Source organism: Pinus tabuliformis, chromosome 8, assembly GCF_031772625.1.
Source record: "Pinus tabuliformis cultivar Carrire ecotype Pingquan chromosome 8, CPIR1, whole genome shotgun sequence".
Classification (NCBI taxonomy): domain Eukaryota; kingdom Viridiplantae; phylum Streptophyta; class Pinopsida; order Pinales; family Pinaceae; genus Pinus; species Pinus tabuliformis.
The window spans coordinates 1,994,263,772-1,994,287,628 of record NC_142294.1 but is presented as its reverse complement, the minus strand read 5'-3'; positions in this window follow the sequence as shown (position 1 = coordinate 1,994,287,628).

The following is a 23,857-nucleotide window of genomic DNA, read 5'->3' as shown; positions in this document are numbered from 1 at the left end:
TATCTGTGTTTATTTTTGTATTTTTATGTGTTCGCTCTATTATTATAAGTACATGAAAGATTTCTCAGTTTGTGTGCGAAAGTAGCAGATCTATAATATTTATGTATCTTATAAATGTTTAAAAACCTTCGCGAAGGTATAAATATTGTGTATAAGTTTAATTGTTATTACTATTCGGGGAAGATTAAGGATTCACGAAGATAGAAATAAGTCCTAAGGAGTGCAGGAACCCTTCACACAAACCTTTCGATACAGAAACCTAGTTCTATCATCCCCCAATACTACTTCGGGTGAGACTTCAGCCTACACTATGCGACTTGTTGCCAAAAGGGCCAGTAACTAGGTTTTTGTTGGTTGGTGCAGCTAACTTTGAACCTGGGTCAAGCCCTAGCAAGCCAACAAATGGTTCCGTTGCCAGGACTGGGATTTTGCTGAGGAATGTGTGTTAAGTGATTCCCCACAAAGAAATAAACTGAGAAGTGGATTGATCGAAAGTTGCATGCGTTTGCATCACAGGAGAACATAAATCCGCACTTGTCCAAGGAAGAGTGGTTGAATAGATACCTATTCACAGACAAGCATGAAATATTCTTTTGTAGTTTTCCTTGTGAATTGCATGAGTGGCTGTCCAAATTAGTGGATAGTCAGGGTGCGTGGAAGCTTGAGGGCCCTTTATCCGGACTCTGGAACTGTTGAAGTGCTTGGAGGCTTCAGAAAATAACATCACATGGGTTATTGATCACTGGATTGATCGTATTCTGGGAGGATTCATCACTGAGCTCACGATCGATACTTCCACTAGCTACAGTGAAGCAGAGCGCAGGTTCTTCAAGGGACCAATAGTTAAGAACTTAAAATATCTGAAGACTTGGATTAAGATTCTATTGTGTCAGAAGTGGGTTATGCCATTACATTGATGTTTGGGACCACGCAAAGTGGAAAACCATTCAAAAGAAATGAAGAGTCAGGCTCTAAATATAGTCCACTATTAGGATCTTTGAACAACAACGATGAAAGAATTATTTTGAGATCACTGCGAAGCACGCTGCAAATCGTAAGTTAGCGTATCCCGACGATACCCCCACTGTCCACTCCACCACCACCTCCACCTCCACTACATACACCTACACCTCCACCTCCACCTCCACTTCTATATCAACCATTCAACATGGCAAACACGATGAAGATGTCGATATTCAAAGGGGTAGGAAGTAGAGACCCTGAGTAGTTATGGTTCGTTATGGATTTTGTGTGGAAGGCACAACAGATTACGGATGATAATAGGAAGAAAGCGCAGTTGGTAATGACACTGCAGGATAGGGCATTGACTTAGTATATCAAGTTTTGTACAGATAGACTTGGTGCGACGATGACAGAGACTCAACATACTTTGAATGGTGAATTTAAGAAGCCTAAGTCTCAAGCTCAGTATGTAACAGAGTTTAAGGAGATACAACAGGGAGTAAATGAGTCTGCGTGGGGCTTTGATCAAAGGCTAAAATGCCTGATCTGACAGGCTAATATGTCTATTACAGAATCCCAACATAGGGACTGGTACACCGTGTCACTCTTACCACATCTCAGATTACCTTTGTCATAGCAGAAGATAGGAACTCAAGCAGAGGCTGTGGATATCGCAATGAGGTTGGAAGCCTCACTAGTACAGGACATGAACATTTGAGTACAATAAATTCAGTCTCAGATGGAAAGCTTACACATGGAGTTGTAAAGTTTGAATATAGGAAAGGAAGCTCAGGCCAATGTGTGTGCAGAGGTATGGTGCATAAAATATAAAGACAATGGTCATGATAAGGATCACTGCCCTGTTTATCAAAATTACTTGATTGGAGGAGGTCTCATTCTGCAAAAACCTAGGAACATCGCAGGACCTAGCGCAGGAGTTCCCTTGTGGTGTGTTATGTACCAAATAGTTGGAAAGCATGTGACAGATCATTGTCACCTCCTGCAAAAGTTTGTACAGACTCCGCAACAATTATTTTGTACCTTCTGTAAATCGGTTGGGCATGATGAGAGAAACTGCAGAAGCTACGAATTAATGATGGATAAAATGCCTACATATATATTGAAAGCAGAAACTCGGCCTCAAGATCAAGGCACAGGTGTAGTGCGCAGAGGATTCTAGGGTCGTGGAAGAGGAAGAGGAGGAGGGGCTGGAAGAGCTCATGAACAGGTTATTTACTATAACTGTGGAGAAGCAAGGAATTTTTCCCACGACTGTTAGAACCCCATGCATCCATCATGTTGCAAATAGTTTGATCATGTGATAGAGGATTGTCCGGTGTTGACAGCCAAAATTCAAGAGAAAAAGACTTAGCCACCCACGCAAAATATACAGATGATGAGGGCAGAGCCTCATGAAGAGGACCACAGTATTAATATAGTGATCAGAAGTGGTATTTCCATGGGAGAAAACAAAGGAAAGCAACCAGAGGTCGAAGGTTGGGTGCGCAAGGCTTCTGAGAAAGAAGTGGGATTTGATCTTAATAGGGCTAAAGAAACTTTTATGGATGCCAAGAAGAACTTCGTTGAGGCCTCTACATCAGGAAGCAAGGATAAATTGACTAAAAATAATGAAGCGCAGGACGTGGATCCCTCGCTATTGGCTACCTTTCTGAAAACCTATATGAAGTTGTTGCGGGATACGAAGGCCATGGAAGGGCTTCTGGAGATAATTGACAACTGTACAGAAAAAATCAAGACTCCTCCCAAACAGTGTGCTCTAAAAAAATTGGGAAAACATAAGAAGTAGGCAAGGCGCGAGATGAGGTTGACCACCCAAATTGGAGAATAAGAAATGGATCAGGTTGTGCTAGACCTAGGATCGGATGCGAACGTGATGCCAAAACAGACATGGGAAATGATGGGTAGACTCGCACTTCAATGGTCTCTTATACAACTACGCATGGCCAATCAACAGAAAATCATTCCTATGGGGCGCCTATACGGGGTAATAGTGGACATTGAGGGAGCAAGTGCTTTGGTTTATTTTGAAGTACTTCAAATATTAGATGACAACAATCCTTACCTTGCACTATTAGGAATTGACTGGGCCTTCAACATGGACGTGGTGATCAACCTAAAGAAGTGAATGATGACATTTGAGAAGAAGGCACTACGGGTTATTGTCCCATTGGATCCCACTGAAGGAGCACGCTACACTGATCCAGTACGTGGCTATGAAGAGGAAGATGATTTAGATCAAATATAAAACATCACTGTGCACGATGAAGATTGGATCAATCGCACTGTGGATGGGAAAATTACATGGGATAGAGATAGCTCCTGTACCTCAGATTCAGATGAAGAGCTCGAGCACTAGTAGAATAGATTGCACGAAGTCTCAACATTGCACTGCAACATGATGACGAAGTCGCTTCGATGTGTATCTATAGAGGTACGAAATCTACCTCACTATGATGGTCTGAATGATGTGAACTTATTTTTGGATTAGTTTGAAAAGGAAGTACTAGAGGAATACAGGTTCTGAGCGTTAGATTTAGCACTTTGCGCTACGGCTGCACGATGGTGGGGAACACATAAGGATAGCTTCACTGACTGGAAGGAGTACAAGAGGATGATGAAGCAAAGGTTTAGGTATGTGAATACCCATTTGACTGAGAAATATTCGGGCAAGGATGATCTGCGTGAGCATTTGGCACGTTGGACTAAGGCTTGGTGGGAGGAGGCTCAACCTGATTGGGTACATATCTTTCTCACACCCTAGATACTATTTCGATGAATTGGTACTTGGAGACGGAGTTGCGCCATGGGACGGCTGAATGGGATATCCTTAGAGAAATTTTCTTGTTAACTTTCATCTTTGAGGATGATTTCCCATGTATTGATGAAGTGCTCCAAGAAATCAAGGCCGCCATCTTTAGATTTCCTGAAGAACCGGTAGAATGGGTTCAGCTGGACTGGAATACTCAGTTGTGCCATGCACTAGAATGCTATAATTTAACTAAAGAAGCAGAGGAAGAGGATCCAAGAAATATTAACATTCGAGAGTCTGAGGGATGGCGCGAGGCTGAAGGACCCAAAGCAGCAAATCCTGATATAACAGATCGTTTGAAGACCAGTCAAGTGAACATTGGATCGAAGGAGCAGCCTAAGTTTGCAAAGATAGGTGATTATTGGGATGAAGATATAGTCGATAAGGTTGCAAAGCTATTGTATGAATACTAAGATTTATTCCCAACTAAGTTCTCGAATCTGAAGGGAATAGTAGGTAATCTAGGCGTAATGAAGATCACTTTAAAGCCTGACGCGAAGCCCGTGAAACATAGACCCTACCGTCTAAATCCCAAATATAAGGAGAAGGTGCACAAAGAGTTGGACAAGATGCTTTAAGTTGGAATAATTGAGCCAAGGGAAGAATATGAATGGGTGAGCCCTATGGTTGTTCAATAGAAGAAGCAAAAAGATGAAATCAGGATATGCATAGACCTGAGGAAGCTCAACAATGCGTGCGTTCATGATCCATTTCCAACATCGTTTACAAATGAAGTTCTAGAGAATGTTGGAGGGTAGGAGGCCTATTCATTCACCGATGGGTTCTCAGGATACCATTAGATTAAGATCGCACTAGAAGATCGTAGTAAGCCCACTTTCATGACGGAATGGGGATGGAGATCTTCTCAAGGGTCATAATTGTAGCTTTTAAGTAGTTTATGCATAAATTTTTAGAATAATATTTTGATCTCTGGATTGTGTTCGAGTTAGTAAAGCGCCACGTTGTAAGTCTTCTCCTTATGTTGTATTCTTGTTGCAGATATCATATTGCCCTAAATTTGAAGAAATGTATATTTTGTGTGCCCTATGGGATATTGCTAGGCCATGTGGTCTGCAAGAAGGGACTGATGTATACCCTGCAAATATAGTAGTTATTGTCAATTTAGAAGCTCCAAAGAACGTAAAGTAGCTATGTGCAATGCTGGGCCACACAAGATACTACAGAAATCTTATCAAAGCATATGCATAGATAACTACGCCAATGGAGAAATTACTGAAAAAGGATGCAACTTTCTGCTAGGATGAAGAATGTCAAAATAGTTTGGATGTTTTAAAGGAAAAGATGGTGATTGCACCCATTTTGGTGTTTCTGAACTGGAAGAAATAATTTCATTTTCATGTGGATGCCTCCTATATTGTGTTAGGCGCAATATTGACTCAGCTAGGGGAAGGTGAAATGATCATCATATAGCCTTCGCGAGCAGGAAATTATCAAAGGCAGAAAAAAAATTACTCACCAACAGAGTGCGAAGGTTTGGCAATGGTGTATGCGCTATAGAAATTTCGGCATTATCTGTTGGGCACACATTTCAAGATGTATAGATATCACTCCGCTCTCAAGTACCTGGTCAACAAGCCTCTTTTGGGGGGAAGATATGTTGATGGTTGTTTCTTTTTCAAGAATATGACTTTGAGGTGATAGTGAAGCCTAGACGATTGAATGCAGGACCTGATCACTTATCTAGAATTGAGACAGACAAAGAACCCACTAATTTGGAGGAAGGATTTCCAGATGTGCAACTCTTTGTTGTGCACGTCGCAGTGATCACTTTGTTGACATAATCCAGTTTTTAACCACTGGTACAACCATGGAAGGATATTCTACGCAGTAGAAGAAGGAGTTGATTGTCTACACTACTAATTTTTCTATGATTGCTAGACATTTGTACAAGATGGGATCCGATGAAATATTGCGCTGATACATTCCGGAGTTCGAAAGATCCAGTATCCTCGTCGAAGCACATGGAGGGGTGGCAGGAGGACACTATGAAGGTAGAGAAACCACGTAGAAAATTCTGCGCGCAAGATTATGGTGGCCGAAGGTGCATAAGGATTCTAAGGCATATTGCAGGGCATGCGATGCTTGTCAGAGGACGGGGAAGCCATCGCGAAGGGACGAATTTCCCTTAAATACACAAATTTCACTACAGGTATTTGACAAATGGGCGATTGACTTTGTGGGTCCTATACAGCCACCAGGGAATAAAACAGGCACGCGCTACATTATTACTGTGACTGAGTATTTGACGCGGTGGGAGGAAGCGCAACCGGTTAGATATTGTAACATTTCTACAGTTGCAAAGTTCCTTTTTGAGTTTGTCTTAACTCGATTCGGGGGCCCTAAAATATTGATGAGCAGAAGGGGTAGACATCTCTTAAATGAGACTATTATTGTGATGCTGGAGGAATTCCACGTGTATCATCAGAAACGCACACCCTATCATCCTCAGGTTAACGGTACGGTTGAGGCATTCAATAAGATCCTAGAGAGAACGCTGACGAAGTTCTGCGACGTGAAGAGGAATGATTGGGATGTACGCATACCAGCAGTTCTATGGGAATATATGACAACATCTAAAAATTTGACAGGCCAAACGCCTTTCAGGTTGGTCTATGGGATATAGGTTGTCATGCCTATGGAATATATTGTGCCAAGTTTGTGGATCACAACACTCACTGATATGGTTAATCTCCACACAATGGAGGAGCATCTTGCGCAGCTACTGGAATTGGAGGAAGATAAGTTTTTGGCAAGATTTTACCAACATGTACAAAAGGAGAGCGAAAAGGCCTTGCACGATCGACATATATAGCAGTGCACCTTCCAGGTAAATGAGTTAATGTTACTCTATGATAGAAAATTCACAAAGTTTCCTGGAAAATTTTAAATACATTGGTTGGGGCCATATCTCGTCAAAGAAATCATAGATGGAGGTGCAGTTCAACTCGCGAAGCTGAATGGAGAGATGTTCCTAAGAAAAGTGAATGGAAACTGGTTGAAATTGTGCAAGGGTGATCCCGCCCTTGTGCAATGGCTATATGATGGTGAGATAGTCTTAGTACTCCATGCAGCTGCAAGGATGTACGGGACTTTAAACTACTATGCCCGAATCGCGAAAAAACAAAGAAATAGGGTTGTGCGATGGTGGAAAGCAGGGCGCTAGGGGGAGTTTCGCCAAAGTAGATGTGCTACGAGTATAAGTATCATGCAAGCCATTCAAAAAGTAGTTGTTAAAGGTATTGTAGATGATTGGACAAAAAAATTTCCATTAGAAGGAGCGGGGGGCACATTTAATGAAAAAATATTTGGCAATCTGCTACCAAAAGAGCATTGATGAGGAGGTTTTGGAGGGAACGGTTGGATTCGAATTTGAATTCACCTATAGATGGAGCATGTTGGCCAACCTTCGAACACTTTTCTTATTAAAATTTTTCTTTCACCCTTGCTGCTAGAACGAGTGTTGCATGCCTGAGAAGGTTTGGAAGGATCTCTTAGCAAGGCCATAGTTTTCTGATTGGCCCGAGTGGCAGCAGCACGAAGTCAAACTTTGGAAGCAATGATTACGCAAGCATGTAATCAGCTGCTAGATTTACAAATTTCTGCTGATACAGAGTCCAATGTCAAGATTTAGAAGTTGGACATGATAGTTAAGGAAGCAAAGGAAGAATTGCGTAGAGTTCGCTTTGAACTCCAAGTGCAGATTTTAGAGCTACAACTTAAACTGCAGCCAAATACTCCACCCAAAGTTTGCGAGCTACGCAAAGCTACTATAAAGGAGGGGATGGCCAACTTGGATAAAACAGTCAAAGGACGCACATAGTTGTTTGAGAAAGCAATGGAGTTGTGGACTTCGCTACAGGAAGAACCTACCCTGCAGCAGATCAGCGTAGGCTTACGAGACAAGCAACTGTAGTTTGAGAAGATCAGGTCAACTACGTAGATGTTAGCACCAATCCAATGATTCACAAAACTACAGGAAGGAAAATAGCTACATATAGAGATCGAGGAGCTCTGTAGGAAAGTAGCCATCCTTTAGACCAGAATGTAGCCATGGACAGAGGAAGCCATCCAGCTAACTCTGACTGTACAAAACAAGATAAAGGGTTTTGATGCAGGAGCATCCAACACCCTTGTACAAAGGGAGGAATCCAAAGCAAGCGAAAGTGGGCCACGGGAGCAAAACAGAGGAAAGTCTGTTTTAAAGCAGAAAAACAAATTTAAAGTGGATTTAAAGCGGATATGTCTCGATAGACTTCCTATTGTTAATAGCCATGCACGCTTTTTGGAGAGCTTTCGTTGGGGAAAGATGAGGAGAGGATCTGATCAATCCTTCCTATCTAATGCGTCCTATATAAATGTAATGTGATAGGGTATGAGATATATCTGACTTGGTGAGGAAAACCTGAGGGAGAAAAAATGTAGCCGAGCGTGAGCTCGTTTCTAAGGCTAGAAGGCCTTAGTATGTAACTGTTTTGTATAAGAAATAAAAGTATGTTCTAGTGTATGGTGTATATGCTTATGGGTGTTTTATAATTAAGTAGATTATGTGTTGCGAGCTTGATCGGTCATCGATCACCACCAGGAACCGATGGCGATCTAAATATTCGTTAAACGTTGTAAGTCTGCATTCAAATTGAACAGCGATCGGATCGGACATTTGTGAAGAGTCCAAAAGTGTGAGCGCACATTGAAATGCCGATTTCTGATTCCGATTTGGATCGGATCGGAACTGTGGCGAATGAAATCGGATCGGAGAAGTGGAGGTTTATACCGAATCGGAGACGGTTGGAAAGTGCATGCGATCGCCGATGTTTATAGAGTCGGAGGTATTATAATTAAAATACAAATATTTATGTGTGTTGTATTATGATTTACGACAGAGTTTTATTGCATGACACATATCTTATATGCATGTGGCGATTATAAATGGCGTTTAAATGCTGTTGTTAAGTGGATTAAGGGGATGCTCGATTTTAATGAAGACCCACGTTAATAAATTAAAAGGCTTACAGCCAAAAACATTTCCGTAGAGACTTAGTGGGCTCATAACCCACAAGCCAGGTTCGATATTTTTAAGGGTATTGGGATTTTGGTTAACCCCAAGATCTCAACCCCATCATTTTGGTATCAGAGCAGGGAAAGTTTCCTGCGAGGAGAAGGATTCCAGAGAGAAAGAAGAAGAAGCAGGAGGCACAGTTGGTTAAGCTGGAGAGTTTATGGTCTTACCGTTGTGCAGATGGTGACAGCGTAAGGTGAGAAGATTTGCAGCAACCTAGAGCAAGGTGTGCTCAATTTGTTCCAGAGAAGAGAACCAGAAGGATGCCAAAAGACCGAGTGCGGAGGGCTTGGTGAGGTATCGTGTAGCAGGGGAAGACTGTTACTGCAGAGGTTGGTTGCAGCTCACAAAGATCATAAAAGCAGTTCCACTGAAGATATGCAGTGGGTAGAATTGCTAAGGACAAGGAGAAGCATATGACCAGGAGGTCATAAATTTTTGTGCCTCGGGAGTCTGATGCAGGAGCATCCAACACCCTTGTACAAAGGGAGGAATCCAAAGCAAGCGAATGTGGGCCATGGGAGAAAAACAGAGGAAAGTCTGTTTTAAAGCAGAAAAACAGATTTAAAGTGGATTTAAAGCGGATATGTCTCGATAGACTTCCTATTGTTAACAGCCATGCACGCTTTTTGGAGAGCTTTCGTTGGGGAAAGATGAGGAGAGGATCTGATCGATCCTTCCTATGTAATGCGTCCTATATAAATGTAATGTGATAGGGTATGAGATATATCTGAGTTGGTGAGGAAAACCTGAGGGAGAAAAAATGTAACCGAGCATGAGCTCGTTTCTAAGGCTGGAAGGCCTTAGTATGTAACTGTTTTGTATAAGAAATAAAAGTATGTTCTAGTGTATGGTGTATATGCTTATGGGTGTTTTATAATTAAGTAGATTATGTGTTGCGAGCTTGATCGGTCATCGATCACCACCAGGAACCGATGGCCATCTAAATATTCGTTAAACGTTGTAAGTCTACAGTCAAATTAAACAGCGATTGGATCGGACATTTGTGAAGAGTCCAAAAGGTGTGAGCGCACATTGAAATGCTAATTTCTGATTCCGATTTGGATCGGATCGGAACTGTGGCAAATGAAATCAGATCGAAGAAGTGGAGGTTTATACCGAATCGGAGACAGTTGGAAAGTGCATGCGATCACCGATGTTTATAGAGTCGGAGGTATTATAATTAAAATACAAATATTTCTGTGTGTTGTATTATGATTTACGACAGAGTTTTATTGCGTGACACATATCTTATATGCGTGTGGCGATTATAAATGGCGTTTAAATGCTGTTGTTAAGTGGATTAAGGGGATGCTCGATTTTAATGAAGACCCACGTTAATAAATTAAAAGGCTTAAAGCCAAAAACATTTCCGTAGAGACTTAGTGGGCTCATAACCCACAAGCCAGGTTCGAGATTTTTAAGGGTATTGGGATTTTGGTTAACCCCAAGATCTCAACCCCATCAGGTTTGCAGCAGACACAACGCACTATGGGCCTCGCGGTGGAAGGCCCTACAACAGAAAACCTAGTTGAAGAGGTACAACATGAACAGACACAAGGGACAGTTGATCTACAGTTGTTAAAGTTGGAGTTCCACGAACTCCAAGTGAAGATCGAGGTACCAGCTGAGTGACTCGAGGACGAGTCACCTAATTGTGTTGGGGGCCTATTGGGATGGGGTCCATGAGTCAAGTTTTGGTCAATTTTGGGTTTAATTTTATATATAATGTAAAGTCTCCGCAAAATGTGGAAAGCGAAGCGTAAAGATAGTATGAGTCAAAGGGGCTTTAGTCCCTTAGGTGTGTAGGTTATAGGAGAGTTTTGAGGACCATGGTATTGTAAGTGAAAGGCTATATATTGATGAGTCATAGAGATTCTAGGAGGTCATGCTAAGATAGAAGATCATTATTTGAGCAAGTAGCTAAGGTAGGAAGGTCTGTTCCTATACTTAGGCGAAAGGAGAAGGCTCCTGCAGTTGAGTGTGCAGAGACCTTGGTAAGTCCGTAGACTGAGTGCGCAGGCCCCTATAGCTGAATGCATAGGAAAAGTAAGTCTGTAATTTCAAAGAATATCTAATAAAAGACAGTTTTGAAGACCTATTACGTGTATTTGAATATCTATGTTTATTCTATATTTTTATGTGTTCACTCTGTTATTAGAAGTACATGAAAGATTGCTCAGTTTGTGCGTGAAAGTAGCAGATCTATAATATTTATGCATCTTATAGATGTTTAAAAACCTCCGCGAAGGTATAAATATTGTGTATAAGTTTAATTATTATTACTCTTCAAGGAAGATTAGGGCTTCACGAAGATAGAAATAAGCCCTAAGGAGCACAGGAACCCTTCACACAAACCTCTGGATGAAGAAACCTAGTTCTGTCATCCCCCAATACTGCTTCAGGTGAGACTTCAGCCTGCGCTAGGCGGGTTGTTGTCGAAAGGGCCAACAGTTAGGGTTTTGTTGGTTGGTGCAGCTAACTTTGAACTTGGGTCAGGCCCCAGAAAGACAACAACTAAGAAAGTTATGAACTGGTCCTCATAATACTTTTTATTAATGAGACATATATCTTCTTCAATTTCCATTATTTCCATAATTAAAATGCCAATTAATGCCACTTTTCCTTTCCAAGTCCTTTTCCATTACCTTTGCCAATTTCCTTTAGCCATAATAAACCAAATGAACACGTGCTAGGAGGTTTTTCTCAACATTCATGTTGGAATAAGTGTCCCATGACCTTGGTATTTTCCTTTATTAACTTTATTATATGGAATTTTAACCAAGGTTTTTACAGAACCCTCCCCCTTGGGGGAACGTCATCCTCAGTGTTCAATGACACCTACAACCAACAAAACTACTGAAAAGCAAAACATATTTCTCATGGAGCTTTATAACTTAGCTTGATGCAGTATTTATAATGATCAACCTGGTGAGAAAAAAACTAGCATGATAAACATAAAAATATGGCAATCATAATGACATGACATCCATACCACTTATTGGAGCTTTATAACACAACTCATGGCGATATTTACATCCATATATATAAATACCAAAATATATACCAAAAGGCATCCTCTCAAACAGTGAATAGAGAAGGATACATACCCCGCATCTGATCAACCATCTCCCATGTAGCTTCATCAGGCCCTAAGTTCTTCCACTGCACCTTAACCTGTTTGATTTCTCAATTCTGGAGCATGAGCATCGCTCTCTACAAAATACAGTGAGGTTCTATATGGAATTCTCCTTCTGGATCCACCTGCAATACATACCAGTTAATCACATGATCAACATCTTTAACATACTTCTTAAGCAAGGACACATAGAAAACATCATGTACTTTCACTGTTGGAGGAAGTGGAATTCGATAGGCCACTGGTCCAATCCTTTCAAGAATCTTGAAAGGTCCACAATACCAAGTTTTCAGCTTGGCACATGATCCAATTCTCAAGGAGCTCTTATTGGGATTGATGCACACATACATCTGTTCCCCAACCCGAAACTCCTTAAACATCATGTTCTGATATGCATAATGTTTCTTCCTATCCTGTGTTGCCTTCAAATTCTTCTTGATTACCTACATTTCTTGTTTGATCTCTTCCAACATGTCGGGTCCAATCAATACACTGTTCACTGGATCACTCCAACTAATGGGAGTATTACAAATACACCCATAGAGTACCTCAAATGGACTCATCCTCAGTGAATCCTGATACCCATTGTTGTAAGAAAACTCTACCAGTGGAAGATACTCTTCCCACCTCTGTTGTTGATGCATCACATACATCCTCAACATGTCCTCCAATATCATGTTGACCCTCTCTGTCTTTCCATCTGTCTACGGATGATAAGTCATGTTGAAGGCCAACTCTATACCGAAACTTTCAAATAACGCTTTCCAGAACCTGGGAGTTAATTTAGCATCCCTGTCTGATACAATATTTCTTGGAACACCATGCAACCTCACTACATCTTTGATGAAGACATGTGCTACATCATTAGCTGAATAAATATACTTCACTGGAATGAAGTGCGCTACTTGTGTCAACCTATCCACCACGACCATTATGGAATCATGTTGTCTATATTTCCTCGACAATTTTGTGATGAAATCCATGGAAATGACCTCCCATTTCCACTCTGGAATTGGAATCAGTTGTAGTAAACAACCTATATTCTTACACTCTGCTTTTACCTGTTGAAAATATAGTCGTCAAGCCATAAACGTTGCCACTTCCTTCTTCAGTTTTGGCCAATAATAAAACTTCTTCACCACTATCCAAATTCTTATGGTATCCTGGGTGATCTTAATACGGTTTTGCATGAAATTCTCGCAATATATTCTTCTTGAGATCAATGTCATTCAAAACATAGATCTTGTCCCTAAATCTAACCAAACCATCTGTTTTAAGATGATAGTCCACATCTTGATCAATTGTACCCTGTTATAACCTATGCGTAAGTTCCCTATACCTGTCATCCTATTATCCTGCATGTAAGATCTGATCATGTAAGTTTGTCCCGTAAGAACTCATAGTTTTTATATGATTCACCTACATTCTCCTGCTAAGAGCATATACAACCCTATTCTCCTTACCTTTGACGTACCTGATCTCAAAGTCAAACTCACTAATCATGGCCAACCATCTAGCTTGCCTTGCATTCAAATTCGGTTAGTCAAATAGATACCTCAATCCACTATAACCACTCATCAATACAAACCTCCTGCCAAGAAGATAGTGTCTCCACATATTCAATGCATGTATGACCACTTCCAACTCAAGATCATGTGTCAGATAATTCTTCTCGTGCTCATTCAGTTTTCGTGACTCATAGCACACTACCTTTCCTTCCTGCATTAAGACTCCACCAAGTCCTCTCTTGTAGGCATCTGTACACACCACAAACTCTTTGTTTGGATCTATAATTTAGAATTGGAACATTTGTCAACAACTATTTCAACTACTCAAAACTTGTTGCACATTCCTATGTCCAATCAAATTTCTTCCCTTGCCTCTGCAGTGAAGTAATATGACATGCAATCTAAGATAAGTTCCTAATGAACCTCCTATCGTGACTTTCTAGCCCTATAAATGATCTTACCTCATCCACATTTCTAGGAACTGCCCACTCCATGACAACTCTTATATTCTCTTGATCCACTACTATTCATTCCTTGGAAACAACATGTCCCAAGTAATGTGCCTCTATCTAGATGAAACTACATTTAGTAAGTTTAGCATACAACTGATTCTCTCTCAAAAATATCAACACTACTGCTAAGTGTTTGACATGATCTTCCTCATTCTTAGAATATATCAATATATCATCAATGAATACAATAACGAAAATTTCTAGATAAGGATGCAACACACTATTCATCAAGCACATAAAAGTAGTTGGAGAATTAGTAAAACTGAAAGGAACTACAACAAACTCGTAATGACCATACCTGGTCTGGAAAGAAGGCTTGTAAATGTCCTCTTATTTAATGTGTTCTTGATGATATCCTGATCTCAAATCAATCTTCTAGAACAATGCTACTCCCTTCAATTGATCAAACAAGTCATTAATCCTCAGCAAAATATACCTATTCTTGATAGTCACCTTGTCCAACTACATGTAATCAATGCATAGCCTGAGAGTACCATCCTTCTTCTTTATAAACAACACTGATGCACCCCGAGGCGATACACTTGGCCTAATGTATCCATTATCAAGCATTTCCTTCAACTGGAACTTAAACTCTACTAACTCTGGTGTGCTCATCCTATATGGTGCATTTGATGCTAGTATTGCCCGTAGTACCAACTCAATAGAGAAGTCCACTTCTCTGTGAGGTGGTAACTCTGAAATCTCTACGAGAAATACATCTTGAAACTATTGTAAAATAGGGTACCTGCTCAATACCTCTGCATCCTCAACATCCTTACCTTTATCGCTATAAATATGTACTATGAATAACACACACCCTTTCCCATGACTACGCTTTGCCTGCATAGCTGTAACCATTCTGACTTATGTATATTTCTTCGTACCCTACAAGATTCTTTGTTCTCCATTGTCAACCATGCACTCAATAGCCTTATTATACATTTCACCTTAGTTCTGTGAAGATATAATCAATCCATACCCAACAACATACTATATGATCCCAATGGAAGTATATTCAAATGTGTTGATGTAGGCATACCATTTAGCTCAAATGCACAAGCTGTTACCCAATGATGAACTGTCTTCTTCGTACTTGTAGCCAAATGCACTAACCAAAAATTTGCATGCACTTCTTTACTCAAACCACACTTATCCACCAGATCAGGATTAACATAACTATGATTAGATCTAGGGTCAATCAAAATTGAAACAACTTGATCACAAATCTTAATTTCCATCTTGATAATAGATGTCTGGTGATCTGCTTGTCTGTTATTCAATGTTGCATAGATTTGAGGAATGCTCTGCCCAACATCCCCAACTGTCTATGCTTCTTGTGCATTGTAGATCTAAGGCCTACCACCCTAATTCTATGGAAAATCCCTCTTAAGATGCTCCTTACCAAATGTCCATCACTACAACTTCCCCTTACCATCACCTTTATTTTGTTTCCCTCCAAGTTGTGACCCATTAAACTTCTTGTGAGGTGCAAAATTTTCTTTCTCTCTTGCATTGTGGGGTCTTGTTTGCTTCGTCTGTCATTTACCTTTAGCTTTGTATTTCCCTTCCCAACCTTGATGAGATTATGTCTTACGCTTTTATTGCTAATAACAGTGCTTCAATTTCCCAATGAATTCTTCAAGTGACCGAGGCTCATCATACCCAATCTGATCTTTAAATTTTAATGGTAATCCACTAACAAATATCTCAAATTTGTCTTTCTCATCTTTAAGATATGATACATACCTTAATAACTCCAAGAACTTGGTCGTATACTCCTCATCTGTCATCAATGCCATCTTTAGCTCATAGAATTCCTCGGCTTTGCTATCATATTACCTCTATGACAAATACTTCTTCCTCAAAAGTCTCTTGAATTCATGCCAACTCAATTCTTCTGTCATGATGTCTCTAACCCCCTTCACATATTCCTACCAGATGTTTGCTTCCCCTTTGAGGCTGAAGATAACTATTTTGGCCTTCGTATTCTCTATGTAATCATGTAACTCAAATAAATTCTTCATCGCGAGTAGCCATGCCTTTGCATCCTTTGACATCTTCAAATTCCCATCAAAGGTAGGTGGCTTGGCTTTTTTGAACTCATCTAGAAATATCACCTGTCACTCCTCCTGTAAAAATGATAACGGTGATGACCATGGTACATATCAGAACCAGAACTAGAATATAACCTATGTCCATCACTCCTCTTATTTAGCGTATCCAAGAACCTACCATCTCTGATCATGTCATCCCTATCCGACCTATTCCCACCATGAGATCTATTGGTATATGCACCATTAGTCCTATCCTCTTGCTCATGACTGATCCTAAGTGGTCCCTGCCTCTATGAGTCCGAAAAACTATGAAGGATTACTACATTGACCTATGCTTGTTTTTCTTGCGCCTGAATGATTTTATCATTATCTTCTTTGAAACTTCTTATTTATGCCTTCAAACTTCTCAATGTGTTTGTTATGTCAGAAGAGTTCCCAACACCATGTTGTTCGTCTGATCCATAGGGAGAGTCTCGTGAACTGTAGTCTACCATATTTCTAGTCATATTTTATCTTCTTCCTACAAGTATACTATGTCAGCTTAAACCAAAACATAACATAATCAACATACCTCAACATAGTTTAGGGGAGGAAATCTCTTCTGCAAGATCAACCAGATTAGCGCAATACATGTAAATCATAATCATATCAGTATATAATCATCATTTCAACCATTATCCAGTGATCATACATGACCATACCAACCACGTACCATGACCTCATGCATGAAAAATATAACAATGTCAATGTATGCATAATGATGTATAGACACTAACATGCATAACAAATGCATAACCAACATACACTCATGACGGCCACACCCAACAACAACACCATCAACTTTCACATGGTGATACAACTACAACGATGACCACCACTATGCATACACAAAAAGCACATAGAACATAAGCATAAAGAACAAATATGCCATTCATCCCACATTTACCCAAGCTAACCAGTCCACTTGAGTAAACATGTGACAAAGAGTTACTTGTAGGTTTTAACCACATAAAGAAATTACCTGCATACGAATTCTAAAAAACAGAAAATAAACAATGGCAAGAGCATAAAACATAAAATATATATAAACAAAGGCTTTCCCCTATATCCCAAAACCGGGACTACCAGATTGATTTTTCATTATATTCCTTTCAATGTTACAATACATATATATAGATGTTGAGCATCCATAAACCCTAATCCATTAACCCTAGATTAGAACATAATCGTAGTTCCCTTGACTAGATCTACAAAATACCATGAACATAAAACCATCATGCCCAAAAACATGTGCGAAATCCATACACAAAACCATAGGTAGGTCCCCAAACTTAATATAGGGTCCAAAAACAAAAATCCTAGGGCGCTACACCGAACACCATGTAGGGGGGTTGTTGTAGTGTTTTATTCTCAATGATGTACGAAAAGAACCCACTTAGGATCGTGGATGACAAACGATCTCAACAATAAAATGATTGTTAAACATTGTAGATCTGCAACTATTGATAGAATCAAAACCTGCCAAAATTTTGATCTATGCTGCAATCATAGTTAAACAATGAAATAAAGAGTAATAACCCCAAAACATCCAATGGAAACCATATATGTAAAGAATGATTTTATTATAACACCTGTGAAGGGAACAAATATATGTTACCAGTCCCCCCTCTATGGGATGGGTTCTTGGCAATCCTTAAACACTTTCAGCTTCTGTAGAGTCTCTCTCCTCTATAATGCACAAACCTAGCAAAAATATGGTGTGCAACAATGAAAATAATCAGAGTTACAACAATGAGTGCAACAATGAAAATAATCAAAAGTGAATAATGAATAGAAAACCCTCCTATTCATAACAAAATATTGAGTTATCCTCAAATAATGAGCAATAATAAAATATTATTGATCCCATTCTTGGAATAACCACCTGGAATATTTTATTAAATTTGTTTAGGAGGGAAAAAGTATTTAAAATTTTATTTAGAAATATAAATAAATAAATGATTTATTTATTATTTCAAGGAATTAGTTAAGGAATAATAAACAAATAAGGATTTATTTAATTATTCGTAAGGGATTTAGTCAAATTTAACAAAGAATAATAGTTAATTAGTGATTAATTAATTATTCTGAGAGAAAAATAAGAAAAATAATGATTTATCTATTTATTTTTCATGATTGGGTCAAATTTGACAAGGAATAATAATAAAACATTGGTTAAATTAATTATTCCTAGAATAAAATCAAATAACTAATGATTTATTTAATTATTCTTCATGGGTTTAACTATAAATTACTTAATAAAGGTGGTTTATTAAGTAATTTCTCACAGTGAAAGAAATTTTACTATGGTACAATTGGCTTTACATGGTGTACTTTGATCCATCTCGTAAATTAGGCTAGATGATCAATTTTTTGGTGATAACAGGGGTTACCGCCCCCTGCTGCGTCAGGCGCAAGGTACAGGGGGGCCTCCGCCCCCCCGCACATGGGGTAGTCATGGAAAGAATATATAACACACCCAACATTCTCCCACTTGTTGTTTTCTTTCCACAGGGGGCCACAAGAAATCTTAGTCATTGATCTAACACCCATTGTTTCTCTACACCAAGAGAGCTTCTCAGTGCTCACAGACTTTGTCAATGCATCTACAGTGCTCTTCAAAGTGTCCACCTTTACCAGAAACACCTTTTTGTCTTCAACCATATCCCTCACAAAGTGATAGTGAACATCAATATTCTTTGTCTTTGAATGATAAGCAGGGTTCTTTGCCAAGAAAATTGCACTTTGGCTATCACAGCCTATCCTTATATCTCATTGTATTAACCCCATACTTGAACATAATATCTACAATCAAACTACTTCCCTGCTTGCATGAGTGGCTACCATGTATTATGCCTTTGTAGTTGAAAGGGCTACTACAGACTATCTTTTACTCATCCAAATGACTGCACCTCCAAATAGGTTAAACACATACCCACTTGTAGGTCTTCTCTGATCCAAATCTCTAGCCCAATCTGCACCAGTATAGCCACGGATGTCCAAAACTCTGTCCAATCATGGTCTTCCTTGGAAGCACAAACCATATTCAATAGTGCCATGTGAATACCTGAAAACCCGCTTCATTGTTGTCCAATGCTCATTCCCTGGTTTTGACATAAACCTGCCCAATACTCCCACTGCATGTGAAATGTACGGTCTAGTACAGACCATTGCATACATCAGGCTACCAAATGCACTTGCATATGGAACACAAGACATGTCCTCTTCCTCTTCTTATGTCTTCGGACACTGTTCAATAGATAAATTTACACCTACATGAATAGGAACCTTCACCAGTTTACTATCCTACATATTAAACCTCTACAATATTATCTCAACATACTTCCTCCGGTTTAACCAGAGCTTCCTCTTTTCCCGATGTCATTTAAATTCCATGCCCAAAATATAGTTTGCAGCACCAAGATCTTTCATGTCGAATTTAGAGGACAACTAGGTCTTCAAATCCTAGATAATTTCTTTGACGTTGCCAACCAACAACATATCATCCACATACAAGAACAGATAAATAACACGGTCACCAATTAATTTGAAATACACATAGTGATCTGCTTTGATTCTGGTGAACCAAGTCCCCGTATAAATGTATCAAATTTCAGATACCACATCCTTGGTCACTGTTTTAACCCATACAAAGACTTTTTTAACTTGCATACCAATTTTTTCTTACCCTTCACCGCAAAACCTTCAATTTCTTCATGTAGATCTCTTCTTCCAGATCCCCGTGGAGAAATGTTGTCTTCACATCTATCTATTCTACCTCAAAATCAAAAGTAGCAATAACAAATAAAAGTAATCTACTAGAAGCTACCTTGGCAACATGAGAAAAAATATCACCAAAATCAATTCCCGACACCTGGGAATAATCTTTTTCTACCAATCGAGCTTTGTATTTATCCACCTTGCCTTCCGCATTCATCTTCATCTTAAACACCCATTTGCTGCCAATCGGTTTCCTTCTAGCCGAAAACTCCACCATATCCCAAGCCTCACTTTTCTGTAAAGATGCATCAACCATGGCCTCTTTCCAGAGTTTTCCATCCTCAGAATCTACTGCTTCCCTCACAGTTCTAGGATCATCATCAGTAATAAATAAAGAAAATTTTGAATAGAAAACATAGGGACTATACCTTTCTGGCTGCCTTCTTTCTTGAACTAATCTTCTCATAGTTGGAGTTTGTGGCTCTTCATCTTCCGATTCCTCTTCTGCTGTAGAGCCTGATTCTTCCTCCTTTAGCTCAAACTCTATCTTCTCAGGTTCCTTTAGTAGGACTTCATGTTTAATAACAACTTTCACCTCTTTAAACACCACATCTCGGTTGTACAAAACCTTCCTTGTTTTGGGGTTCCAAAGCTTATAGCCTTTTAAACCATCCTTATACCCAATAAAGATGCAGCTTTCAGATTTACTATCCAACTTTGTTATTTTCTCCTTTGGAACATGTACATAACCATCACATCCAAATACCCTTAGATGTGAAAGAGAAGGTTTCTTACCAATCCATACCTCTTGTGGAGTCTTATCCTCCAATGTTGATGAAGGTGATATGTTGACCAAGTAACATGTAGTCTCCACCGCCTCTGCCCAGAATTTTTGTCCTAACCCGACACCACTGAGCATGCTTCTTGCCTTTTCCATCAATGATCTGAACTTAAACAGGAACACAACTTATAGATATAATCATAAAAATAGATATGGAACAGAAAAACACTTCATTTCATTAATAGAAAAATATTGAACTATACTTACAAATAGAATGGAAATAAGATAGCTCGAGCGATGGTAGCTTATCTCTGAGGAGAGATGTGGCGGCTACATGCCTCTCAACTATGTTACAATGAGGGTCAAAGGCCCATTTATTATTGAGGAACAATGGAAAACCCTAAACATCCAAAAACCTGACCCTAGGAGTTGAAATGCCAAAACTGTGGGACCCATTTGGGTAATTTGGTACATCAACTTCCCAGGGTCGTAAATTTGGCATAGAATCTCCATTTGTCTATCATAATACCTCGTTTCAAAGATCTCAAAAAGAAGGCCAAAAAAAACATAAAAAGCTAGTTTGGGATGCTTTCGGTCTCTTTGTTTTCCCTAAAAACGTCATTTAGGGCCTCAAAATGGCTCCGAAAGTTTAGGACCCGAGAAATTGCCAAAAATAGTAAATTGTGCTACAATGAAGGAAATCGAAAAACTCAAAGAGACGGTGTTGGGGGTCCAAGTGGAATATGCGGGTGGCCACTAATATCCACCTAGATCAATCAACGTCCTATTCATTCTTTCTGCAACTCCATTTTTCTAAGGTGTGTATGGAGTAGTCTTATGACATGTTATGCCACACTTCTTACGAAACTCTTCAAATTCTTTCTTGCAAAACTATCCATTGTTATATTTCCTTAGCACCTTTATCTTCTTCTCTGTCTGGTTTTCCACTAGAGCCTTAAATTCATTAAACTTGTCAAGACTTCAGATTTCTTCCTGAGGAAATATATGCATGTATTCCTTGATAAGTCATATATAAATGATATATAGTACACAGACTTACCCAGTGATGGAATTGACACAGGTCCAAATACATCACTGTGCACAAGCTCTAATACTCGTTTCGCCCTCTTAGCACTAGAGAGGAAACTCACCCAATTTTGCTTCCCATATACACAATTTTCATAGAAATCGAAATCCAAAGAGAAATTAGACATACATTATACCATACCATTACCATGAAGTATTTGAAGGCCCTTCTCTCCAATATTTCCAAACCTTTGATGCCATAGCATGGTCTTTTCTCCAGAGACCACTAGATTTTCTGCTCCACTTTCAGGAACCACAGAACTGTTGCACCCATCAATAACAATACTACACTGAAGCTTGTACAGAGTTCCAATCTAAAATCCTCGCATCAATACCAGTGCTCCCCGAACCATCTTTCAGGTATCTTTCTCGAACATTGTTTTTACACCTGCATCATCCAACTTTCTTATAGAAATCAAATTTCTGGCCAATGTAGGAATATGAAGAACACCCAGAAGTGTTATAATCCTTCCACCTTGCAACTTCAACTTGACTTTTCTGCGACCAATGATTCTAGCCTTCCTGTCATCCCCTAAGAAGACATCACCACCATCATATTTCTCATACTCGCAGAACCACTGTCTATGGGGAGTGAAGTGAAAGGATGCACCTGAGTCAATCAACCATACCTCATGATCTACATGTGTACTTGAAGAAGAAGCCAAGTACACATCCCCACCTTCATCTGAGGTGGTTTTCACCTCTGCAAAAGGATCATCATCAGATACTTTTCCTTTCTAAGGAGCTTTAGATTTACAGACCCTTTTGAAGTGCCCTTCCTTTCAACATTTCCAACACACCTTTATAGGTTTTCCTAGAGATTTAGATCTCCCACTCGTGGACTTATTTTTTATTCTGTTTTGGGACTTTCCTCGTACAGATAAAGCATCACCATTCTGGCCCTCCATTTTTTTCCATCTCATCTCCTCCGATAGCAAGGATGAGACTATTTCATCAAACTGCAAAGTAGTTGCATTACTACCTATTGTAATAACCAGAATATCCCACGAATATGGTAGAGAACACAACACACTGATGCACTTATATTCACCTAAAATTTTAATATCAACAAATAATAACTGACTTACCACAGTATTAAAGGCATTCAGATGCTCTGTCACTGAGACTCCAGCTTTCATCCTCAAGTTATACAATTTTTTCCGTAGGAACAATTTATTCACCAAAGACTTGGATTGGTACAAAGTCCCTAACTTGTCCCACAAAGCCTTCACCGAAGCTTCCCCTGATACATTCAACAATATTAAATCTGAGACACACAATCGTATTGTGCTATTTGCCTTCTGATCCAACTTCGCCTAGTATTTAGCTTACATTGTTGTTGGTTTAGTACTCGAATCTACCGTGACCCATCGATCTTTATCCACAAGTAGATCCTCCATCTTGATTTTCCACAACTCAAAACTCTTACCATTAAATTTATTGATATCTATCTTTCCATTGCTCCCCATCTTCTTTCACCACAAGAATCAATCCCGCATATCTCGCACTGAACATGGTCTACCACAGGCCCGAGCAAAACCCCTCAGCAATAAAGGCGTCCCATTCAAGCCAAAACAACTCTAATACCAAATGTAGGTTTTAACCCCGTACAGAAATTACCTACATACGAATTCTAAAAAACAGAAAATAAACAATGGCAAGAGCATAAAACATAAAACAGATATACACATAGATTTTCTCCTAGAGCCCAAAACCAGGACTACCAGAATGATTTTTCATTATATTCCTTTCAATGTTACAATACATATGTATACATGTCGAAGCATTCATAAACCCCAATCCATTAACCCTGTATTAGAACATAACTGTAGTTCCCTTGATCGGATCTACAAAATTCCATGGACAGAAAACCATCATGCCCAAAACCATGTGTGAAATCCATGCACAAAACCATAGCTAGGTCCACTAACCTAATAGAGGGTCCAAAACAAATTTCACGAGGCGCTGCCTTGGACCTCGTGCAGGGGGGGAAATAGCCCCCCCGCCCCCTTGACACCTCTGTTGTGCCCATCGCAATGTGCAGGGGTGGCTACCACCCCCCCCACATGTGGGATAGTCATGGAAAGAATATAACACATACCCAACATTACTATATATGATTCAACTCCCCATGTACAGTTAAGGAAG